The sequence below is a fragment of the Stigmatopora nigra genome, chromosome 13 (genome assembly GCF_051989575.1).
Source record: "Stigmatopora nigra isolate UIUO_SnigA chromosome 13, RoL_Snig_1.1, whole genome shotgun sequence".
In the NCBI taxonomy this organism is placed as follows: Eukaryota; Metazoa; Chordata; class Actinopteri; order Syngnathiformes; family Syngnathidae; genus Stigmatopora; species Stigmatopora nigra.
Window position 1 is genome coordinate 9,348,398 of NC_135520.1, and position 24,881 is coordinate 9,373,278.

The following is a 24,881-nucleotide window of genomic DNA, read 5'->3' on the forward strand; positions in this document are numbered from 1 at the left end:
TAGCAGATATGTATACAGCCAGAGAGGAGATGAAATCTTTCTCCCTGTGTTCTATATCCTGTGTTCTTTTGCTTTGTGCGCCACACATACACCTTGCCTGAATGCCATCATGTTCCACATAAAACTGGCAATTTTCACAGCGTTTCCTTGTATTTGATGGATTTCCGGCCAAGCTGAGGGTCAGTTTGGTGTATCTTTCTGTTGAATTTCAAAGATCGACTGATTTGAGGGCCCGTTTTTTTTTTTTTTTTTTTTTCAGGGACTAAGATCAAGGAACACAAATAGATATAAATGCTAAACCTTTAGTTACGTTTGTTTTGAATTCATAATTTTAGGTTTGTTTACGTACGTGATGTTTGAAAATGTGTTCGTTATTCATTTTAATGGCTTAATAAATAATTTCTTATCATTTTTCCTCTTTTTAGTGTGTTTCTTAAAGCAAAACTGGTACACTTGGATCATTTTTAAGGATTCAGTTGGTAGTTCATTGAAGACCGTGGAACAAATGAGAGAATTTATGAAAAATCCAAGTTACGAAACCACTACTGCTAGCCAATAATGTCTTAAGTAGAGGGACAATGATTTCAATTGGGAACGCTCATTCGATTGCCTATATGTGAATCTTTTAAGATTTTGGTCTTGCACACTATACTGATTCAATCAATAAACAAGCGCTGCGCGGGGTAAGATACAAGAGCACATGCAGGGTTTATTACCACTCAAACCTCCTAATGCGGTGAAAAATTGGAGCTGGACAGAGTAAAGATCAATCACTATAATTCATATTTTACCCATGTTGGGGAGATCTCTTCTCTTTGAGTGTTTACTCACAATTCCCAGCGCAGGGAGAATATCAAAATGAAAAGTGCACTCTACAAATAGGGATACATCAGAAACCAAAAGAAAAAAAAACAACAAATCAGAATCAAGGGGAGTGTCTGCTAACAGGAATATCTAAACTATTCAGATCACACATTTTTCAATGATTGGGATAGTATTTTTACATAATGGCACTCACAGTGGGTCCACATTTTCCATTTGGCATTGGACATCAGCAGGTATTAAGCGAGTAGCAACAAAATTAAATGCTTTACTTTTTTTCAACAAAAAAAAATTGTCTTTTGGGAGTGGTGAGATCAAATGGGTGCACTGATGTATTTTGCCTTTTGCCAAATTTGACATCACAATATTTGTAATGCCCCCTACGGGCAAAGCAGCTTTACCAATGGGGGCCAAAGAGTTAACAAGAATCTTAAAATGCCCCAAAACCAACAAGATGTCACCTAGATGTTCTCTAAAATTAGGAGAACATGACCAACAACAAGGAAGCAGACCAAAAATGCACCAAAATGAGTAGAAAATGAACACTGATGAGGAACTAGACCAGAAATGCCCACCAAACCAGTAAGAAATGACCCAAAATTCATAGGACGTAACCTAATGACTAAGAACTGACGCAAAAATAACTCATCCATTGAAAACAATAGATGTCAACTTCACTTAAACTAACTATGGATGCTCATTTTTCCATTAACAAGACCAGATGTCCGATCTATTTTGACTGCAATGGGCTGTCAATGGCGGCCAGTAAATGATCTTTTTGAGCCAAAAATAAACTAGTACAGCCCACCTGAGATCTAGTTGGTATAATGTGGCCCGCCAACTATACTGAGTTTGACACTCCGGAAATTCAACCTATTTTTTTTTTCTCTTTAGAGCATGTTTCAGGTTGGTAGATGGCCATTTTCGGGCCACTCAAGGACATTCACAGTTATCCTTTGATGTATCGGCTGTGCGCTTAGGGCGTTTGTCCTGCTGAAAAATGAACCATCTCCAAGTCAGGAGGCCAGGAGCGCCGTGCAGCACATTTTCATTTAGAATAGGTCTGTACATTCATCTTTTCCTGGATCACTCACTGCTCTGCCATTTTCCGCCACTTACAGAAATTGTGACACTGCTCCACTATAGTGATGTTAATGGCCCGGTGATGAGTGGTTTACTCCAAACATGACATCTTGACAAGGAGATCTTTTTGCAAATTGGAGGATTTGATCTCCTAAGGTGTGACGTTCTTTCAAATGACAGAATAGTCATCGGGTTCTAGGTCTAAAACATAAGATTTTTTGATGTAGACTTCTCTCTCTCTCAAAGATTCACAGACAATTCCTTAGATTGGAATGCAAATTCAACTTCCCCTCATAGACGTGGGTTCGAGTCCATATTATGAACTATTACCATTTTTTTGGCCTATAAATCACACCAGCTAAGAAAGCACAATGAAAGCGGAAAATGTATATATAAGTTACACCTAAGTATAAGTCAAACTAGTAAAAGAATGCATTATGAAAGGGAAATATATACATAAGTTGCACCTGAATAAGTTGCCCTCCCAAAAGAACGCATAATGAAATAAAAAAATATATTTAAGTTGCACTGGAGAATGAGTAGTACAACATTATTTGTTAAAGTAATGCAAAAATAGTACACAACAGTCAAAAATAAGCATATGATAATATAAGATGAACCCTTTTTCTGGATAACTACAGCCTAAAAACAGCATAAAAAAGCTGTTGGCAGCCAAAGACTTGGAAAAAAACGTATAAGACATAAGTCGCACTGAAGTATAAGTCACAAACCCAGACAAACTGTAAAAAAAATACTTATAGTACAGAAAATACAGTAATGCTGAGTGCGAGAATTCCAGACCAATCTGGGATTAGACAGCAGCATTTGCGACCTTGAACTTGTAACTCATCAGAAATTGGGACTTATTAACACCATGGAGCATCTACTTTTCATCACAGTGAGCAAACTATTTGAGTATGGTCTCCTTACAACATTAAACCTCAACAGACTGGATAGTAGACCATTCCCCAGATAAAGTGAGGAAGTTTAACACGTTTCTTTTAATGTCATCATAATGTTTCATGTCACCGCTCCTCCAAGTCCTTTGATTTTCCCTTTTCTGGGCCACACGATTTAAGAATAATGAGCTGGAGCTGTGGATAGCTAGTCCAGTTCGGGTTCATTGAGAGGATAGCGGAGCATTTGTTATTGTCTCCAAGCTCTGGATTCCACCATCTGAATTCAAGCCAGCCTCTGATGAACTGGCAAAGAGATCTAAAAGCACTTTTTCCAATCAGCCAATCTCAGAGTCACTGAAAAGGGATTTTTTTTTTGTCACCACAGACTATAAAATTAGGCCCAAGAATATTTGGTTACACAAAGCTGAAAGAAACCATCAGTTACTGAAGTGCAAGAAGATAAAAACCACTTTCTGGTCCGTTTTCTATTAAAAAAAAGGAAGCAAGCACAGGTACGTTTGACCTGCATGGCAGTGACATGTAAGCATAACGTGCTTGTCTGCCACTGGACACACAAAACCTGGAACTAATATGTCATGCAAAGAATCCTGCACCAGGCTAAGCTTCACATCGCAAGCATGCTTTTTAAAAACCGCAAGAAAATCCTTCCGGTTTCAAGAGAAAGTGAGGAAAAATGACAGAGTAAAACGTGATCGCAATTACCCACAATGAGCTAAATGACAGCACGATGCAGTGGTAGTCAGCTTCTAGGGAGACATTATGGAATACTCAGGTGAGTGGAAAAGCCAGACAGCAATCAGACCGCCAAGAGAAGAAAGAGCGCCAAGGACTATTCTTTTAATTTCCAAGGGACAGCCAAGGCTTTAATTACTTGATGAGTCTACAGTACCCATCTCTCTCTCTTTCCAGCTCACTCATAACACACTGTACTGAGGTTTGTTTCCCACAATCCAACGTGTGCCAAAAAAGGTGTATAAGATTGTGTATCAGCATGGGTATGTGGAGCTGATTATCAGACTGGGACGCCTCAATTCGCTTCACAACTCTAATAGGGACAACAACAGAGGAAGCATGAATGTGTGTGTGTGTGTGTGTGTGTGTGTGTGTGTGTGTGTGTGTGTGTGTGTGTGTGTGTGTGTGTGTGTGAGAGTGCGTGCGTTTATGAAACAGATCAAGGGGAGAATGTGACTTTTCCCTGCCAGCCACACAATTGCAAGGTTACAGAGCTTTGTTTTTGGACAAGCCTTTGTAGAGAAAACCACACGATAGGATACTGGATACGGTTAAATCCATTAGAAATCTCTAAAGGGTCCCTGAGTTTATGTCCATTTTTGATTAGTCTTTTCCAAAGTGATCTAAAAAAATAAAAATAAATCACAATGATCATCTCAAAGTGGAATACCGGGATTAGTCGAATCTGAATACTAATAACAAAGCCAAAAATCAGGGAATAAAATGGAGCATGGATATCACTGAGATCGTATTTAACCGTGACAAGGATTCCTGCCTGACCATGAATATCCTCAGTACTGATCCACAATTGCATATATTCATGTTTTTAAGAATACAAGCACTTGTTTTTTTTTGGCTGTTGTACCGCCCCCCCCAAGTGAAAATGCACTGCGCTTCTATTGTTCTCTTCTCCCTTCCCAAAACTATTTTTCTCCTTTTGAAATTGCTCATTCTCACTGATTTCACAAGTGATGGTGGGCGCTTGAGATAATGGGAGTAATTAAGTTGTACTCCCAAAGAAGCTGAATACACAAAGAAAAAACTTCCATGATGGAAACATTTACATTGCTACTGTTTACATGGGCATTTACTGTAAATCTAAGACAAAACAAGCTGTATATTTACAACAATTCAAATGGTGTACCTTGCAATCCTTTTAAAGAAGCGCATTCGGGTAACCTTTTTTTGGAAAGCGCGTCTTGGTCTAAATAAATATAATATAGGCCTTCCAGTTTGGTGCCCATTTATTTCCCTCGTCTTATATACCCCACCCACATGACTGCCAGCGTCGACCCAGAATACCAATGATGCGGGCTGCAGATAGATAGGGAGGGCTGCCTGTCACATGACCCTATTTGTCCTGAGGCTTTACCCAAGGATGACAACAGAGGCGCACATGCACACATACACACACACGCATCCAGACACACAAGGTACCCACAACTTGCATTGCTGTATGTCAGCATAGGCAATGAAGCAGGCACAAACACAGAAGCAAGCAAACCCACAGCGTCATTAGCATTCACACTTTCACACACAAAAGCAAGCGCGCACACATACGGAAAAACACTCACTGATCACTGCAGGGGAGCAAGCCAGAATGGATGAGCGAAAGAAAGAAAAAGAACACCCAGTTACTGTACACACATGCCATCTTTCTTTTCTCTGAGAGAGAGCCCAACACACACATACACACACACACACACATACTGTAGGTAGGAAAATATTGAGCACCCTGCAAATGGCATCCATCTCCAGTGCAGCCACAGACACATACTCATTCATACACACACAAATGTCTTCCTGTGGGCAAGCACCCCACCTCTGTTGATCACACAAACACATAAGTCACTGACAAGGCTCCACACAGTCACTGGGTATCCCTTCACACTAAAAATAATAGCGCAATAGAGTAGATAGAAAATGCCCCTTCATTCTCTGCTGAACTTCAAGAGTCAGAGTCCAAGGAACTGGGCATCAAATCTGGACATTATAGAAGATACAGATAAAACATTAGATGTATATGTAAACTTTTTCAATTTAGTAAAATAGTAGATACGTCTACCTGTCCATAGAAATTCATATTTTTACTTTAAAACATGGGTTCCCAAGCTTTTTCTCCAAGAGCCAATACAAAGATGCCCTTCCACTAATATTGGATATTTCTTAATACGTACTTATATTTACACAGCAGAACAAAAAAACATTCTACACACTTTTATACATTTGCTTTCGTCCATTTTCTCCATTTACTAATAACAGTGAAATGTAGGCTCAATATAAGGTCAATAAGCAAGCCAATTTTAATAATATTTTCAAAATTTCCATGCCAGAGTTGGCGCATTGCCTTTAGTTTGGACACCCCTGCTTTGAAATACCGCATTTACATTTTTTATTTGAAAAAAATGTTTATATAACTTCATAAAATATAGCGAAATGCTCATTTCAAAGCAATTCTGATAAAGATGTGGACTGCAATGTGTGGAACTGTAAACATGGAACATATATTATATAGTTGCTCTTCTCAAATAGTGGAGAATTTGCAAACAGCTGTTGTGAAATATGTACACGTATATTTTTAAAATGTTGTCAGGAAACTTGCGATCACCCCGCATATTGCAGGCACAATGAGATGACATCTCCTGCAAAGGTGGGATGTTTTATGCAAATGGTTGTGAAAGTCAAGATCAGGCGCTGAATGGAGCTTCTTCACCATATGTCCTGTGGGTTGTATGTAAATAATGCGCCATAGTGGCGGACGTCTGCTTCACTATTGCGAGATGAAAGACTCACTGGCTTTGGTCATAATCATCCATTGTTTTAATACTTGTATTCACACTACAAAAACATACTTTGTTGCAAAGAAAAAGTATGTCTAACAGAATACTAACATTAAAACTAAAATAGACAAGTTTTGACTGATGGAGAGGAGAGGTTTTAGTGAGAAAGAAGTGCAATGTAGGCTGAATTTAAGATTTTTTTTTTTTTTTTAGGGCCATTTTCAATTATATTTTCCTCACTTGCTACAAGCCAAAAAAAAAAACTGGGCAGCGGGCCGGAGTTTGGACACCCCTGCTGTAAATCTTCCATTGGTGTGAATGGGAGTGTGAAAGGTTGGCAATCATTTCTGGTTCTACCTGCGCCAGCGTCTCTCATGCGGATAAAAAGGTAAGGCTTTGAAAGAATAATAAACAAAAGCAAAAATAATCTATGCAAATGTCCGTACTATGTTTTTAGTAGTGGTTCATTTATATAAAACAAAAGGCAAAAGTACTGGTACTTTTTAAACAAAATGCATGGCCATCTATAAAACATAATGTAATGTATATGTGTGAGTGTATGTAGAGTGTAGATGGGTGCAGCTGCATCTGTGAGTCTGGGTTTGTATGCGTGCATCTGCCTATGTGTGAGCAGGCTCAGGTGGATTGTGAACCCAGCAGATGGACATTTGGAGCAGCTTTGCAGCCAGCAGCAAAACACAAAACTCTATCGCTCTCTCACTCTTCCACTCACATGCCATCCTCCACAAACATGAACCTTGTGTAACAGTAGTCATGAAAAATGTTGTTCTGCCTGACACACACTAATTCATGTTGTACATACCGAATTAATTACTTTTTTTTCCTACACCAGACCTGAAAACCCGAATTTTCTGCGTTGTTTGATTGGGTGCTACAATTTTCACAATTTCCTATCAGCAGTCCCAAGCCAATGAGTCCCCACAGAACCTCAAAAGAAATGTATCAAAAGGTTGAATTTCGTAATGTTATTAAGATCCTTTCCCTCCTATTTGAGAACACTGAATCATCTCTGGATGGCCATCACCAGGCCAGGGTTTCACACTGGAAACATTGACGTGGAGCTAGAGTCGACTGCCGCTCCTCCCGGGCCTAGCCGAAGGCTGGAGAAGGCGAGGAGACGAGAGGAGAGTAGAGAAGAGGAGAGGCTGCATGGAGCTGCTCTGTCCCTGAGGAGAATCTTCTGCCAGCCCAGTGCCACACAGATCAACAGTCAGGCAGCCAAGCGTACACTGACCTCATCCTCTCTCTCCCTCCCCGCGGCTCTATTACAGGCGAGCTCGCTCTGCCAAAGGCTTTCGCTGTCCCCGCGTCTCCTTACGCCAACTGCCTGTCCTGCTACCAATGGTGCATATCTGCAGCTTTGCTTGCCTGTATTTGGTCCAGCCAGCCTGTCTCTCTCTCCTCGCCATTATTTCTCTGCTTTTGTGTCTCCCCCTCTCTCTCTCTCTCCATCTGCACGTCCTCCTGCCAACGACTTTTCTGGCCAATGTTTCGCTGGCGGAAAGCAGCCAGCCTGTCCGCCGCTCAGGACCAATCTGCCCGACTAGCCGTCCGTCTATTCATCATCTGTTTGCTTTCCCGGCTAAATATCTGCCTCTTTACCTGGTTTCTAGCCATCTGTTTTCTGCTTGGGATCAAGGTGCTTCATAACATTTTCAAACATGAACTCCTCACCCTATTTTATCGAGGTCGGGACTCACTTGAAAAGATTTACTGACTTGTCAAGAAAGGGGAGTCACTATGTGCACAAGGCTTTTTAAGAATGAAAGCTGTCTTTCATCCAAGGGGTTAAATAGGCAAGGAAATTGCCCGTAACCTCAAAGACAAACGGACATCAAGTCAAAATAGCAACTACGCTTGTGGACTTTGTTGTAATATTGAACTCTATCCACAACTAGGATCAGATATGGTACAAATGCCCCTTTTTCACATACTCAAATATCACTAACAATATTTTTCTTCATAGAATGTGTGCTACAGACGACAGAATTTTGTGTTGGCACCACCACTGAAGGTCCCACTCAGTGTGGGTGTGAATTGTTGTATGGCTAGTATCCAGTCTGGGGTATATTCCACCTTTCATTGAAATTGGTTGCCTTCCCAAAATGATTTTTCGAATGATTTTCAAGGATTTTTCAAGGATCGTCTTCTTTGGGGTCATTTTTTAAATGGTAAATGAGTCAAATAAATAAAAAAAGTCCAGCTAAAATACATTCTGTCATGTTCAAAGCTTTCTGTGGCTTGTAGAAAATGTTTCCTCAGATGCAATGGGCTTTCTCTTCTATTTTGCCACTATCCTATTCTTACCACAACTGGAGAGCAAAGGAGAGTTTGAATGCCTCTTCTTAACTGAAGGCTGCAATGTGCTCACTTGCTTGGTAGTCAAGGACAACTCTAATGGACCAAGAACAAAGAAAAGGGGAGACAGGTAGAGCAGCCAAGAGAGATGGAAGGAGGGTGAACAAAAATACATTGAGCAAGGTTCTTTAAAGGGATGCATATTTGATTTTTTTTTTTTTTTAAATGGAGGCATTTTCTTGTTAGTGTTAATGGCGTTTATCCTGCAATTTCCACAGGTGGATAAGAGCAATTTCTGTTGTGCGTATCATCCTAGATTTATGAACAACAGAGTAATGTTCACTTAGCATACATAGGCTTACAAGAAGTATTTAAAGGGTTAAAGTAATACAATTCTAAACAGATTTCCGCCACCTCAAGTTGGCCAGTTTTTTGTACCAATAAATAAATAGTCAGTCCAAACTAAATACATCTACAAGTACCTCTACTTAGAAAATGTATCAATTCTAGAATAACATGGAAATTCATAAGTATATACAGAATTTATAATCACTACATAAAGCTAATATTAATATTTCTGGTCATTATTTTACATTGAAAATATGTCTCCAACATATCACCACAGCAAATGTTAGAATTCCTCTTGTCCATACAATGCAGCAATAGTGCATTCCCTTTGCAACATACCACACTAAAATATCTCCCTTGAATACAGTGGGACGCGCAGAGGGAAACCCATCCATCTCGCTTTGTGTCTTTCTTCTCTCCGACACCTCTATGTGTGTTTTCAGTCGTTCCCACATGAAGCACGCTGCTTGCTGTGCGCATATTCAAAGTCCTGTGCAGCCAGATAGCTAATCCCTGATGTGGGTTGGCCCAGTTATAATTTCCCATCTTCTGGAAGCCAAATGCAGTAGCAAAAGAAGAGATGGGAGGCGGGGTGTGGGTATCCCTCTTTTTGGAATGATAAACCTGAACATGTTCCTTCTACACTGATGGATGTTATCTGTGTCAGCCTTTGTTTCGCTCCCCCTTTCCCTTTCTCACTTCCCAACATCCTTCGTCTCTTACTAGTCACTTTCCCCTCTCAAACACTAATTGGGTAGACAGTACAAGAGCACCGCGTAGTGTTTTAGAGTGTCCTCAATTGTTATCACATTCCCTACTGTAATCCAACTATTAGTAAACAATCACTTAAATGAATAACCAACCACATTCATCCCCATTCCGTCCCTTTCCTTCCTTAACATCCACTGATAAGAGATAAAAGCCAGTTGTTGTCCGCTTGCTAAAAGACAACAACAAAAAAGTCAAATAGCCATTCCCAGTAAGCTTATCTACAACCACCAATTACTCAATACTATACCAGTGTACCAAACACCCACCCTTGATGCAGTCTGGGCTATGATTCATCAGATTCTGCCTGAACTTCACGTATCCCAAATGAGCTCCCCAAAGATTTTTGGAAAACCTGGTATACAAGTGAACGCATTGGCGTAAGAGGCTAAACGACAAGCGTCAACAAAGACTTTCAAACCGTCTAGCTGGGGATCTCATTTAAGCTTTCTAATCAGTTGTGCCGTCGCTTTGTGCTAAGGTGGGGTCCCTCCTGAGAGCGAAGCTTCAGGGATGAGGGGGGCATTTCGCCCGACTGTGCCAGGGAAAAATGCACCCAAACACGGGGGACTCGGGGAGACACAGGCAGGCTGCGGAAGACGTTGCTGTAATTAGTTGCCCTGAGCTTGACGCCCACACGCCATCCGGCTCTCCCTCCTGCCTGCAAATAAGCTCTCGGGTGTCTGGGCGCCATACACATAAACACATTCAAAGTAAGCATTTGTATCAGTTAGCATAGAGAACATTAATAATAGTATCTGTCCTTAAAACAACACGACCTGGAATGGCATCCAGGACCACGCAATGGCAAAGGATCTGAATTCAAATCAATCAATCATACTTGTCAAATGAAATTGGTTTATCAGTTTAGCAAGGAAATTAGGCAGTAGTGGAGGCATGAAGCTCTACGACAATCAGTCCTAATTTTTGCCAACCCGATAAAGTCAAATCCCAACGCATTTTAGATCTTCTCCAAAATGGAACGGAATGTCCTTTGCTCATACATCAAGTACAGCAGGAAAAAAAATACACACGTAGAAAAGCATTGAAAAAAATATTTTGGATTCAAGCACATCATACCCTATTGCAGCTTTACAAAGACATGCCTTCTTTGTATCTCTTTAGAAACGGGTTGTTTTTGATCGAGTCCTCTAGTGAGGACTTCCCAGATCTCAGCAGCAAGCAAAAAGAAAAATAACTCGTAATATTTTTGATTTGGGATTCATTGATGGTGTAGTTATACATTGACAGGGCTTGGGTTCTGACTGTTTTGGATCGATTGATCCTAGGGAAACAATTTGGAACCGTTTTATATTGAGAACATGCATATAAGAGGCTATGACATTATCATCAGCAATGATATGTTGCCAAACCCAATAATGAAAATTTTCCCGGACATACATTCGAAAATATCCCAGATGGCCAAACTCTGGATGGAATAAGAATAGACTAATATAGTGAGCCACCGCCAAACATTAATAAAGAACATTTTTTAAAGCGCAGAAAGTGCTGCAGAGCATGTCTCCACATCTCCCCTGGCCCGCAAGAGCTGAACACATTGGTGTGCTGGCTTCTGACCATGGCAATTTTAATCAGTCTTTTTCACACTTCATTGGGGATTCATCACCCCCTCCTCTCTTCAAACATTGTTTGGGAGAGTTATCAGCAGCAGACAGCATATCCGGTAATTATACATGCAAGGTAATGTAGGAACCCGGACGGAATATTTCAGCCAAATGCATGTGCTGCTCAAAATCACTGGAGGGTACAACCGCTTCACAATATGTGGATGGGGGCGGCCATAATTGAGGAATGACGACTGAGAGCAACCGGGGAGCTCCGTCTATTGGCTATGTCTTGTGAAAAGAGGTTAAAGCAGAAAGTTCAAACCTACAATGAGTCATTTTGGCTCAGGCATTTCTCTGAAGATTGCTGCGTGGGAAAAAAAAAAGTGTACACAATGCAAAAAAGTGTGATGGTTTGAGGGCATCAACAATGGAGACGAACAACAAAAATACAGCACAGTGGTACCTCTACTTACAAATTTATTTGGTTCCAGGAGGTTCTGGATATAGGAGTTAGAAGTAGAAGGATATTTTACATGGATTGAGAAACAAATCTTCCATGATTTTTAATACTAGCCTCTAAAAATGATAAAATTATATAGATTTTGTAAGAATACGTATGTACAAGAAGAGAAGATAAGCAAATTATTTAGCTATTGAATAAAAATGCAAAGGCATTTTTCAATGGAGTGGAATGGCAAGTTGCAGCTGAGTAAACATACATACACACACATGTAAGCACACAACTCAACAACTTCAAATTATTTAAGGCATACTCAGAAAAAAAACTCAAGAAACAACTCTGCAAAGAACAAAAGGCACACCAATCAGAAAATCACAGACACCAGAAGCTGACCCGCGCCATTGTCCCAGATGAAAAACATAAATGGAACTATTGGTGATATTATTAAGGCGTAAGATGGGAACAACAGACATGCACTAAGACACTTGGAAAAATATCCATGATCTCAAACTACCACTCAGACCGGATCCTCTAGGGAACACAACAGCAGGGAGACACAGTTGGAAACCTTCACGTGGTGTCTCCTGAGAGGCCGCTCGCCGCGGCCTGCGAATTCCAACAAATACCACTCAGAGCTGCCAACAAGGAACGTGGCACCCTACGTTTTTCATCCAGCCGGAGACATTTGACTGCCCCTCACCTCCGACTACCCCCCGGATGAAATAACCCGCGTTCCAGTGGCAACTCTAGCGCTATCTGAGGGCAATCCTCAGGCGCTTGTAGTGCAACAACAACAACAACAACAACACAACAGCAGAGATGTAGCAGTGACTCATTGAAATGGTCACAGAACGCACACACGGGCACACACATTCATAGCAGCCAGGTTGTCAGATAGAATCAGAACGCGGCCCAAGAAGCACTGTTGACAGGTGTGCCCCGCCAGTCACGCAAACACCAGCCAGCCATGTCCTCCAACCCAATGCCAAACAGAGGGATCACATGATAATGGACGATGGTGCACTGTATGTTTGTTTGGTGAATGAGGATTAGATTAGAGGCTGCATATTTGGTCAAAGTACACATGCTTGTCTGTTGTCAGCTATTGTGTACTGCAGACAGTGGTGATAACAGCTATTTTTTCTCTTTTTTAATGCATGTGGCATTTGCACTGAACTATAGAGTGTAAAAGAAGCATCCTTACAGGCGGGATAATGAGTGTGAGCAAAGGTAATCACAAAAACGTCAATACATGTAAACAAGGCCGGAGAATAACCAATAGGGAATAATTGTGCGTAGGAATAACCTGTTAAACTAGTCTTCGTTTAGCTCAGATGTACAAAACGTGATTGGAGTCACCCAATTTTCTGGATAACAGCGTTTGCCCATTCCAAGAGCAGAATAGAAGCCTGGGTGGGATGCATTTGGGAAAAAAAAAAGCAGCGATACCAGTTTTTTTTGGTCTTTTCTACCTGCAAAACTGTCACTGCTTCATCGTAATTAGAATGGCATATGCTGAAAGTGTGCAACAAATCATTTGATTGTTATTAGATGAGCGCGCAGGCACGTGCGATGCATTTAAACACGCGAACAGATGGGAAAGCAAGATCTTGCATGCACACAGGCATCCACATAACAGCCACCCACACCCTAGCACATTAACACACGCACACACGCATACCCGCCGACAAATGCAACCCACTCTCTTGCCTCTAAGCAGTCTAGTCCAGCTACTACAAAGCCCACCAAGAGGTCTCTGCAGATCAAATAATCATTCCTTTCCATCTGTTTCCATTTCTCTACATTAGCTTTGTTGAGGCGCCCTACAGACCACGTTAAGAAGTGCCGCTGCCATGGATAAAATAATGATTGTGCTCTCGAGCCTCTACTTCTCATTATCTCCATCTACAGCTAAAGCAAAAACATGCAGTAGGTATGCCACATTTGCCCTTTTTGTACTTTTGCATCTTAATTGAGGTTATGACTAGTCTTACATCGATAGAAGCATCAGTACTGATATGACACTAAAATTACCACATCAGTATTGGGTGTTTTCTCCAACTGCTGGTCGCCCTAACCAAGATGGCCACCAGCTACATATACATCATTGGGAAAAAAAGCTGCGCTTGTCGCTTTGGAAGGCTGGTAGTAGATGAGATGAACGATTATTAATTAGCTGCTCGCCTTCCCATTTTAAACAGTTAGGAAGTACAATGCTGTCAATGGCAAACTATGAGTTCATCAGAATTTGGCCAAGTCAAGATAGGAACTACTTTACATTTAAGTGATTAAGCAGAACATTTAGTGTTTCATTAGTATGGTATCAGCATCGTACTACAAACCTAATTACGAGTTATGATGTATGTTTGTATTATATTCAAAAGAAAATCTTCATCAGAATGTGTTACTTTTGCCCTTCCATTGTAGCATATCATTTATATGGTTTTGTGATGTAGTTTAAGCATGATTTGGATAATGAAATGTGGTACGAGCGTGTAGGCGGAATAGCAATGACTGCTGTATGTTAGTTATGTAAACATTGTGACATGGTAGAAGACATTTAAAGTCATTGTACAAAATATATACAGAAAAGCAGTAGCATTGGGTTTTCTATGTTATTGGCTTACAATCTTGATTATATAAGGAAAAAAAAGAGGTAGTATTGCATTTTCATCCCATGGCTGCAGCCCCCCAACTGGGACACATATTGATCAATATATATATATATATATATATAAATAGGAGGCATTGGAACAAGCAGATTATTTTTTCCCCCTTTGAAATGACTGACAATATCTGAGAATCATATTGAATTGATATAAAATGTATTGCTGGGTGGGAAGGGGGCTTTAGAATGATAAAACGGTTGCTGGCCACACTGTAAGAGAGCTAATACAGAGATGATACATAATGTGGAAGGAAAATGAATTCATTAAATTCATAATATCACCAACTTCCTCTCGCAGTGAGAGGGGAGATGATATTAAGCCTGTGAGATGATGTGCCATCTTGCTCCTAAACTAAGGAAGAGGTTGGGGTATATGCGGAGTAGAGAGGGATGAGGGGAGGGGGTGTTTTGTTCCTGTTATGCAAGATGGATATGAGCAAAGCCACGCTTTGCTCTAGCCGTTCTATTTTGGAACGGCTCATATCAGAAAATGCTGGGACGAGCAGGAAAATTAGGTCACTTAGACGAGCGGGGCACTACCTTGATAGGGGAAAACGAGGGCTGAGGCTAAAGAGCTAAGATGTGTAGCGGTCATAATTCAGGGTTGGGGTACACAGATTTTAACAGCGTGAACACCCAGCAGAAGAAAAAAAAGCAGCACGCTAAACGAGACCCTGGCAGTGACCTGAATACATTGCGGCAATGAAAAGTGGGCGAGAATCCTCTTCTGACTGCACTGCTTCACATTCTTCGGCGCTTTGCAGTGGATCACGCTGCACACTTTGACTTTCTTGTCTGTGGGTCGGATTCATTATGTATGGGAGAAGAGGGGTGCAATTGCTGAGGATTGGGGAGGGCTATGAGAAGCTAGGACACCCAACTAGTTACCAATAAATACAATATGCCCCCTCGTTAACTGCTGAGATGAGAGACGTGGAGAACATTTGCATGGCCACTTACGACTTATAGTCCATTTGAATTAATCAGAGCCCAAGGATGGCAAACCCAATTTGGTTGGCAAGGCACATTCATGCCAAGATGCCATGTGGGCCAAACCAGTCAATGTTTGGCCCCAAAAAGTTAACTTACTGCCTGACAATGATGGCGTTAGACATCTGATTAATCTTGAGTGGGAGTTGCGAATGAACGAATGTTAGTTTGAACGTCTACTTTTGGCAATGACAATGAAAGTGGAGCATCCACAGCCAGTTTAGGTGAATTAGACTTGTATTGTTGTCAATTTGAGGCAATGAGTTCATTTTGCGTCAGTTCCTACACATTTTAGGGTACTTACGGGTCACTTATAATATTTGGATAATTTCCTATTGAATTTTGGGGAAATTCCAAGTGACTTCTCGGGGTTACGGCATTTTAAGGTTCTATTTCAACTCAATGGCTGATATTGACAGCACTGTTTCTACCTTAGAATGAATGTGACTCTGAAAAGGAAATGGTGCAAAGTCCAGTAGTTTACGTGATCAATCACACAATGCACCAAATCAGGTTTTACAGTAAAAAAGAAGCGAATTTGATAGTGTACGTAGAGTAATAAGGAGCTACAAAGTGCCTGTCAGATAGAACAACCCTAAGGGCCAGATCAGACTATCTAACAGCCGTTGGGTTGTCTGTTTGACACCCCTGATCTAGCAGGACAGGGGAACTCCAGCTAAGGAAGCCAGAAAACAATAAATATGCATGAAAGCAGCAATGGAGCAAATTGGCTCTGGGGGTAAAAGCAAGATGCACGGGATTCTGGGAAACAGAGATGCAGAGAATTCTGGAAGACAGTTTGGTTGAGATAAAGGGGCTTGACAAAGGGAGCAAAGGGAGGACAAGCAATGCAAGGGTACATGAGGATAATAGTGTGCGTGCCTGTGTGCAAGTGTTTGAGTCTTGGAGGGACTTAGCGTGAAGGCTCAAAGGTGCCCTGTCATTTTTTTTTTCTGAGGAGGTCTCCAGGTGGCTGTGCTCTGGTTGAGTCATTTCTCGCACACTTTACTCAGGAAAGATGCGCATCGGCTGGCCACGTGATTATTAAAGGATGCTTTCGAATACAGTGGTGCTTCTACTAACAAATGTTTCCACATACAAAATACTCAGCTTAAGAAAATGGTACTTTAAAACACTTTTTTTTTTCCAAGATTGAACAAGAAATTCAAGTCACAAAACGTGACATGTAAAATCATCCTGCATCATATATTTAGGAGTGGACTCGCATAACGAGAAAAAAACTGAGGTAGGGCGAAAACCCCCCACACATTGACAGACTTAAAAGATTTATCTTAAACCTTTCCTTAGAAAAATAAAATGTAGAAACATTAAAAGCCCACAGCCAAGTCTGAAGCCTCCCTTAAAAAAAATATCAACAGTGTCTCTGTTTCCGATGCCCTCTGGCAGTCTTTTCCAAACGCTCTACCCCCTTCTATGTGGTCAAGAAGAAAATAAGACCGCCATTAAATCTCTCTTTACCAGATAATCTATGTTTCCACCCTCTTATGTGGTCACGAACTATGGGTTGTGACCAGAAGAACAAGCCTACGGACACAAGGGAGCCAAAATGAATTTCATCCACAGAGTGCATTGGGTCTTCCTTAGATATTTAACAAGTAGTTCAATCTTCCGAGTGAGGCTGAGAGTAGAACAACTGACAAACACTCTGCATACTTGGTGTTGAGGTACTTACTCCTAGACACCGGGGACAAGCCAGAATCATGGAGAGCCTATGGTCTGCATTTTTGGAAGCGGTGCAGATGCGCTTGGGCGGAATTTCTACATCAACGTTATTATTTTGGAGCTTGGCAGAACATTGTGCGCCGCAATTAACGTTTCTGTTTTGTCATATTGTCGTGGGTGTATCTACGGATGCATTATGTCCTATTCAAAAATGTTGCTTCTCTAATCTGCTCTAAAATAAGTATGTTCAGGCTATTGATGATATAATAATATTGTTTTCTCTGCTCAGAAAGCATGGAGTTGCACAGACAGATGATTGAGTTGGACACAAACAAAAGATTATGTAAAAGATAGAAGGCTTACTTTGTTGAGGGGCAATTTGACTGATAGGGAAGACTGATAGAAGTGGTGTCAAATGTACCAAAAGTTATGCAAAATGGACTCCTTGCCTGGCCTTGAAAACAATTCCAGTACACTTAAACCTGCTGTAAATTATCATCATTTAGTTCCATTGACTGTCCCAGACTTCCAATCCATTTTGACTGGACTGGGCAAATGAAAGAATATTACTAAGTTACATTTTTTGGGCAAAGATACATTTAGATCTCCATCACCTGACACAAACCAAACTTTTGACACCCTTGACTTAAAGACTAAACTGCTCAAAATTCATAGTAATGCTTTTTTTTTCTCAGCGAAATACAAATCAACAAGCGCTCGGACGAAAGTGCAGAGTGCCTTTAATATTTATAAATCCATTGTATCTATGACTAGGTGCCAAGTGCTGTAAGCGCACAGGCAGACATACGCGCTTGTGTACACATGTGCCGGCCCATTTGCACATTGAATTCCATGCGTGCATGTGTGTGTGTGTGTGTGTGTGTTGTATGAGCCGTCAGTCCTAAAGAGGGACTGTGCTGCTGTCATGCAATGACACCTCTCATTTGCTGCTGTTCTGTGAAGCGGAGCTGAAGGCAGAGGTCAGGCCACCCTCACAGAGACGCGTCGGCTCAGAGCACATCATGTCTGCCTGGCTGCCTCCTCCCAGTGCTGTCACAGGGGTCTCGCATACAGAAATGAAGAAGACACACGCCCTTACAGACTCACGCTTGACCAAACCACCTACAGACAACTTTTTCTCGACTGCAAGGCGCACAAGCTAAAGAACGCATAATGAAAGGGAAATGTATACATTGGTGCTTCTATGTATGAATGTGTTAATCTACAAAATGTCAAGGTGACAAAAAGCCTCAATAGGAATTTTTCTCCCAGCAGATTAAAGAAGTTCAATTTCATTACAAAATACAAAACAAAAACAACAAATCTAATCGAACATCCACCAAAACTAAAATTTATTTTGAAATTGGCATGCATGTTAGACTAATGGTGAAGTAATAATTATTAATCAAGAGGGACAAAAGACAAAAAAGGCCTCTATTGATGTAACAGAGTTGTTTTTTTCTAACTAAAGCCTAAAAAAAGATAAAGATAAGATAAGATAGTGGCATTCAGAGTGAAAAAAATAAGACAGGCCCAGCCGAACTACAAAAAAGTGTGACTTATAGTCCAGAAAATACAGTATTTCTCTTCTTGTTAATTCCCCCAAAAAGTTTGTACAATAATCGCCTCAGCAGACAATACAGAAGAACACAGGCATTACAGTTGTATTTCAAATTGTCTGTTTCATTGTCTGTGACAATATTAATGTGATCATAGGAATCATTTCTTCCATTGTCTATAACAAGAAGCAATCTGAATGGTGACTGAAACAAATACAGCACACTCTAATGCCCTCTTTAGTCAGTTCGCAGTCTGGATTCTATTCATTCCCGTTCTTTGCTACAATCATTGATTTGCCTCGAATGCATATGCAAACGTGATCTTCAAGTGGATTTCCTTCACAATAAAAAAAATCTGTTTTACTTATGCCAGATCATTTAATATTGACATAATTGGAATTTTAGATCATCATTAACATGCACATACCAAAGCTATTATTGCAATGGTTGTTATGTCAGATGTGCTTGCACTAAACGCTGCCATTTGAGCTCACGATCCTTTTAAACTAATTCACAATTGTGCATCTTTACTGAGGGTGTGGTTAACAGCACTTTCACCTTACAGATCCAAAGATGCAGAGGAGTCTTCTGCTTACATTTTTAATGTTATTACAGACAATGTAAGGTTCACAACAACTTCAAAGGCACAAATTGAAAACCTCATTAGCTAAGATTTCCTGTCCATCATCCAGCTGTTTGTATTAATCTCCAGCCTAGTTGTACCCCCACAACCCCCCAAAGAACAGCCTCAACCCACACTATAAACCTCTCCTTCCGACTATTCTCGTCAATCGTCCCTGCTTCTGGACCGCTGCAGAGATGCCGTAATCAATCCCCCATCATACATTGTGATATTCACCCACAATGTTGCCGTCGTGACGGGGAGAGCGATGAAAAGTGACAAATCAGATTTATGGAGCAAGCGTAAATAAGGAGCTTGTGACCTCTTCAATTGCCATGTTGAATAATGGATGTCTGTTTAGTAATCATTGGCTAATATCACAGCATTTGCACTTGAGTGGCCAAGCTGAGAACCCAAGAGACATGGAGACCAATATGGGCAACGTTGTATGTATGATTCCTAATTCATCTTGACTAGGGTTCCTATATGATATGTCATCAATGTATTTCCCCCTCTCGAATAGCGTAAATTGAAAGAGGAAGAAGAGAACAAAACTTATCCTAAATAGAATTGAACTACATGCCCCTGACGCCCCCTTCTTTTTTTTTTTAACATAGATTGAATCGGCAAGCTTCTGTTCATTCTAAAATAAAAAGTAAATATAATGGCTTGACAACAACTCAAGCAGTCTCGAGGTCGGCGCTTTGACGATATCATTGCAACACTCAAAACGGCGACTTCGGTGCTCTTTACAACAATCTTCAAAATGCGCTTGGGTTTCCAATGGGAAAAGGCTAAACCGGGTTATGAAAATCCTTATTTACAGCTGCCTGGCTGTGTGAAGTGGGTCACGGCAGCTTCTGACATGGAATGAGTCTCCTCACACACTCTTTAATAGTTTTCTTTTCAGCTGCACCCGAGGCAAAAGATACCAAAAATATTTTTGTTACTCTTATTTAGCAAGAAAGCCCCAAATAGTACACGTCAAGTTTGCGACAAACATCTCAGCGCATCCATCAAAAGCATGTAAATATCAGCGGCAGACATTGTTTTGCCACTGGGACAAATGAGAATTGGAATCCAGCAAGAAGGCTTTATTTCATCCTTCGAAATATTGCCAATACTCTTCAGGTTGACTGAATGCTGGATCTTATCCAGGTGACTTTGTAAAGAAAAGAGCTCATCAGCCATGTAATAATAGCCAACCCTTCAAACTCCCATTCACCACAAGTGGGAATGGGATCCATGCAGAAGTAGGACCTCATCAGGTAGCAGTTTAGCTTATCTCTTAGCCAATTCAATTACGTAGGGCTTGTTCCCTGATTTCAATGCCAATGACAGACATTTTAAACTTACCAAGTAGCTTGTCAAAAGACACACTCACGTACAATGCTCTACAAATTTTAGACATCATTCATTTGGTACACGAGTCAGAATAAAATCACCCAAAAATTAGTTATTGTTGTTTAGACCATTATTTGTGTTACCACATTTGTTTACATGGACTTTCGGGTTGTAATGACAATCTGTTTCACATTGTACTGCCTTTGTTGAGTGCTGGCCACAATATGGTTGAGTTAACAAACATCAATAAAGATTGTTCTTTTTTAAAAACCAACCAAAAAATCCCTACTTTGGACCATTTCGAGTTAAAAATGTTTGGGTTTCAATAGATGTAATACTCTGCTGCACTATAAAATGTTTTCCATTCATTCATTATCCTTGCTGCTTATCCTCACAGGGGTGGTGCTGCAGCCTATTCCAATCTGACTATGGGGAAGAAGCTGGGCTTACTCTGAATCGGTTGCCAAACAATTAAAGGGTGCAAAGAGCCAGACAACCATTCATGCTCACACTCAAACTTAAAGGTATATTTTAGCCCACAATAAGCATAGCATAAATGTTTTTGGGGTCTGGAAGGAACCCAGAGTACCCAGAGAAAACCCACAGACGGGGATAACATCCAAACTCCAACTTGTAAAATGTTCATGTTTTTTTTTTTTAGGAAATCGTCGAACCAATTTAAGTATAGAAATTGCCTTTCAGCCATGCAGTTCTAGAAGCATCGTAAAAACCAACCCACCTAATTAAAAGGATTTGACGGTGCCATTAAAGCCTGAGGATTAACGGCCTTTTAAAGGCAGTTTTGGGCTGATCTTGCAGTGTCCCTAATATTTCGGTCAGCGACTGTACAGTATATTGTGGAGAGGCTGCGAGTGGCGTGTAGGATAGCCTTGTCCCTGAGGGTGATGGATATTGGTGGGAGGCTGTTATGCCACAAGGTGAAAGTGTCCATTTATCAGCCCCACTTCCACCACTGTGGCTTTCCCATTACCAACGCACTTCATGCAGCCTGATTGGTTTTTAATTGGCCTGCCCGCCAGGAGATAGATCATGTTTTCCCCGTGGAGAGTCACGGAGGTGTGTGTGCGCAGGGTGGTGTACTCCCATGCCATCTCTGGAGGAATACCCACATCAGAATTCCAATGATCTTATGATACAATTTGAGGGCAGGTCAGATGCAAGGATCGCCCACCAATGACCTGCGATGATTGTCTACTTAAATTTTGTCGTTGCCTCATACTGGATGAAATTATAAGTTATGACCTAAGATTGTCTGAGACATTACATAAGCTCTAAAAAAATAGCAATACTCTATGTAAACATCGTCATTTGGTCCTTGCTATTAAATAATAAATGCAGTGAGAAAAAGCATCAAATACCCTGTAATAATAATATATACAAGTTTTTGTTTTGTCTTTTTAAAGTTTAGTTGCATTAAGAGCAATTTATAGCCATATTAGTTTGTTTTTTTCTCTAAAATAGGAGACATTTTTTAGATCTGAGATCTTAAGCGTAAGAGCAAATTTGGCTTTTTTAAAAGCAATGATGTTTAAATTGTAATCATTTGTAATTGCTTTAAGGTTGTTTCTCAGTATGGATAGAAGTAAACACTGTAGAGTTCACTAATGAAGGTGGTTTAATTAATGGCTGCGATATATCAATCGTAGCGAGAAGATTTCTGTGAAGGACACGAGAGCGGGCACATCTCACGCTGAGCAGACATCAGTATTGACATTGTGTCTGCTCAGATGGATCAATCCATGCTCTGCCCTTGCCCGACCACGTCATTGAGAAGACTGGGAGAGCCAGTTGATTCCCCAGGTATCTTCTCAAATATTCACAAGGGTCTTCTAAAGCAGACCTTGTGCCGAGGTCAACCAATGGTCATTCAAAGACCAAGACCTGATGCAGATATATGTTAAAGGTTGACTTATATAATGTCATAATATGAAATCAAATACTGGGTGGAAATTTAAAAAGAACTGCATGATCTGTGGGACGCGTTAATAATGTAGAAAAAGAATAAGAAATGATTTATGGATGAAACGTCAGCATTTTTAATCAGTCTTATTGACTCTTGAAGTTAATATTAAAAGTATGAAAAACCCTTCAATAAAAATGTACGAGTTTATCTAGAAAAAATGCAATCCCTCTTTGAAAAATATTATATGGTACAAATTGTTCATAATTTCGGTATTTTTTAAAGCGAAATATCTTTACGTTTCAGTATTTTTTTTTTGCCGTCGTGGTGGAGAATTTCCTAACGGACTATACGCAGGCTAACCCATTAACTATGTAACCAATTTCAAGGCACATTTATACAAGCAAGCAAGCATCCACATTTGCATTCAGAACCTTACACATTTTTTTAGCACAGAGAGAACATGCAAACCCCACATGGGGACGCTGGAGTCTGGGTTTGAACCCTTGATCTCCCAACTGTCAGGCGGACCTCCTACCATGCCATATCTGGATTTGAAAGCAAAGCATATGGACAAAGTACATTGAGTGATGCTATAGTATATCTGGTATTTTCCTTAATATATATATATATATATATTCAATGTCAAACTCCTATTTCAGCTATTGAAGTAGACAGAAGAGATGACAAAAAATGTTGATTTCATTAGAAGTACATGACTAATGGTAATTTACGGGGGAGGTGTTGTTAAAATACAATTAGCCATAATCTTAAATCCCCTACACGTCATTGACATGTTGAAGAATGATGAGTTTTCTATAAGTCCGTTGGGACTCAAAAAACAACAACAACAAAAAACGAGTTTTTCCATGTGAATATGAGAAAACTACATATAACATAAATCTGAGGCTAATGAATATATGCGACATAGGACACACAGGACGAGAAGCACAACCACCCGCTGCCAGTCTGCATGCAGGGGATCCCCGGGAGGCTTTTTGCAATTCATTAGGCTGTCGTGGACGGAGTGGAGTGGACTCACTTGTTCCTAACCTGCCAGGCTCGAGTGAAAAGCGTCACTCATTAAACTCCATTCTCTATCTGATCGAACTCTATTTGGGTACAAATGTTTAACACAAATGATAAAGCTCCAAGAGGGGCAGTAAGGATTTATTAAACCTATTGCAGCTCTCAGCAGACAGACAATTGCGCCAGGCCGGAGTGAGACGCGCACACGGGAGGCGAGGGTGCTTAGGGGTCCCCCATAATGTTGCTCTCAGCATAAGCAGGGTAGCGTGATTTCCCTCTCTAATTTAATCACAGTGGCCTGTCTTCCTGTCCGCCGCAAAAGCACATCAGGCGCGGTATGCTGCTTCCCAACAACCCATTCTGTGCACCCACCACTAACAAGCAAGACATTACCAGGGGAGGAAGACACCAAAGAACACAGTATCACTTTATGCCAAGTCAGTGGTCCCCTTAATGTTGACAACGGAAGAAAAACAGCCTCAATTAAACAGTATTGTTTCTTTGTTTTCAAAAGTAGCTCCACACAAATGCCTTTTGGTACCCAGTTAGTTGACTTGAGAATGTATCAAAGTTGATATTGTAGTACTAGTGTAATTGTCTAAGGACATTCTATACATTTAAATGCAGTTACAAATTCCCACCACAGTAATAAGATCTTTAAGCTTTAACGAGAAAATGCAAATTAGCTCACATTGTTTTTCTTTTCCAGAACAAAACGTGTTGCAGCACTCCACCATTAGAGTCCAACATAGAGCACAAATACACTTAAAAATCCCACTTGAAATTCTGTATTCTTTGGCAATATAAGATCTATTGACGTTGCCAATATTCCTTGACATTTCTGACTTTTCCGAATTCACAACTGCTTCCAGCCTACCGAACAATGCTCTCGCACTTCCACAGAACTCAGATGACAACAACCAAACAAAATGTCATTCATAAAAAATACCATCCAAAAGCATCGCATTCGCATCAGCCTAGAAATATTCCACTTACCACCGTAGGAACACAACATTTCCAAAACAAACTTTACATGTGTATTGACTCAAATCATATGGTCGATTCGGATCATTCCAACGACAGGGTAAGCAAACATGAATTTACCAAAAGTAATATTCCACCAACTACTTTAGCTATATGCCTTCCTTCATAAATATAAATAGAGAATCCCTCTGCAACATAAGCCAAGTACTATTTTTTTGTTTTTTTGTTTTTTTTTTAAAGAAAGCAACCACATCCCAAACAAGTATGTACACATGACCTAC

At 40.5% G+C, this 24,881-nt stretch overlaps 1 protein-coding gene across 1 annotated transcript in view; it reads right to left on the reverse strand.

The window, feature by feature from the left end:
• myt1lb (myelin transcription factor 1-like, b) overlaps positions 1-24,881 on the reverse strand; it is an 89,968-nt gene that overhangs the window by 56,214 nt on the left and 8,873 nt on the right. The gene's annotated exons all lie outside the window — the stretch shown is intronic.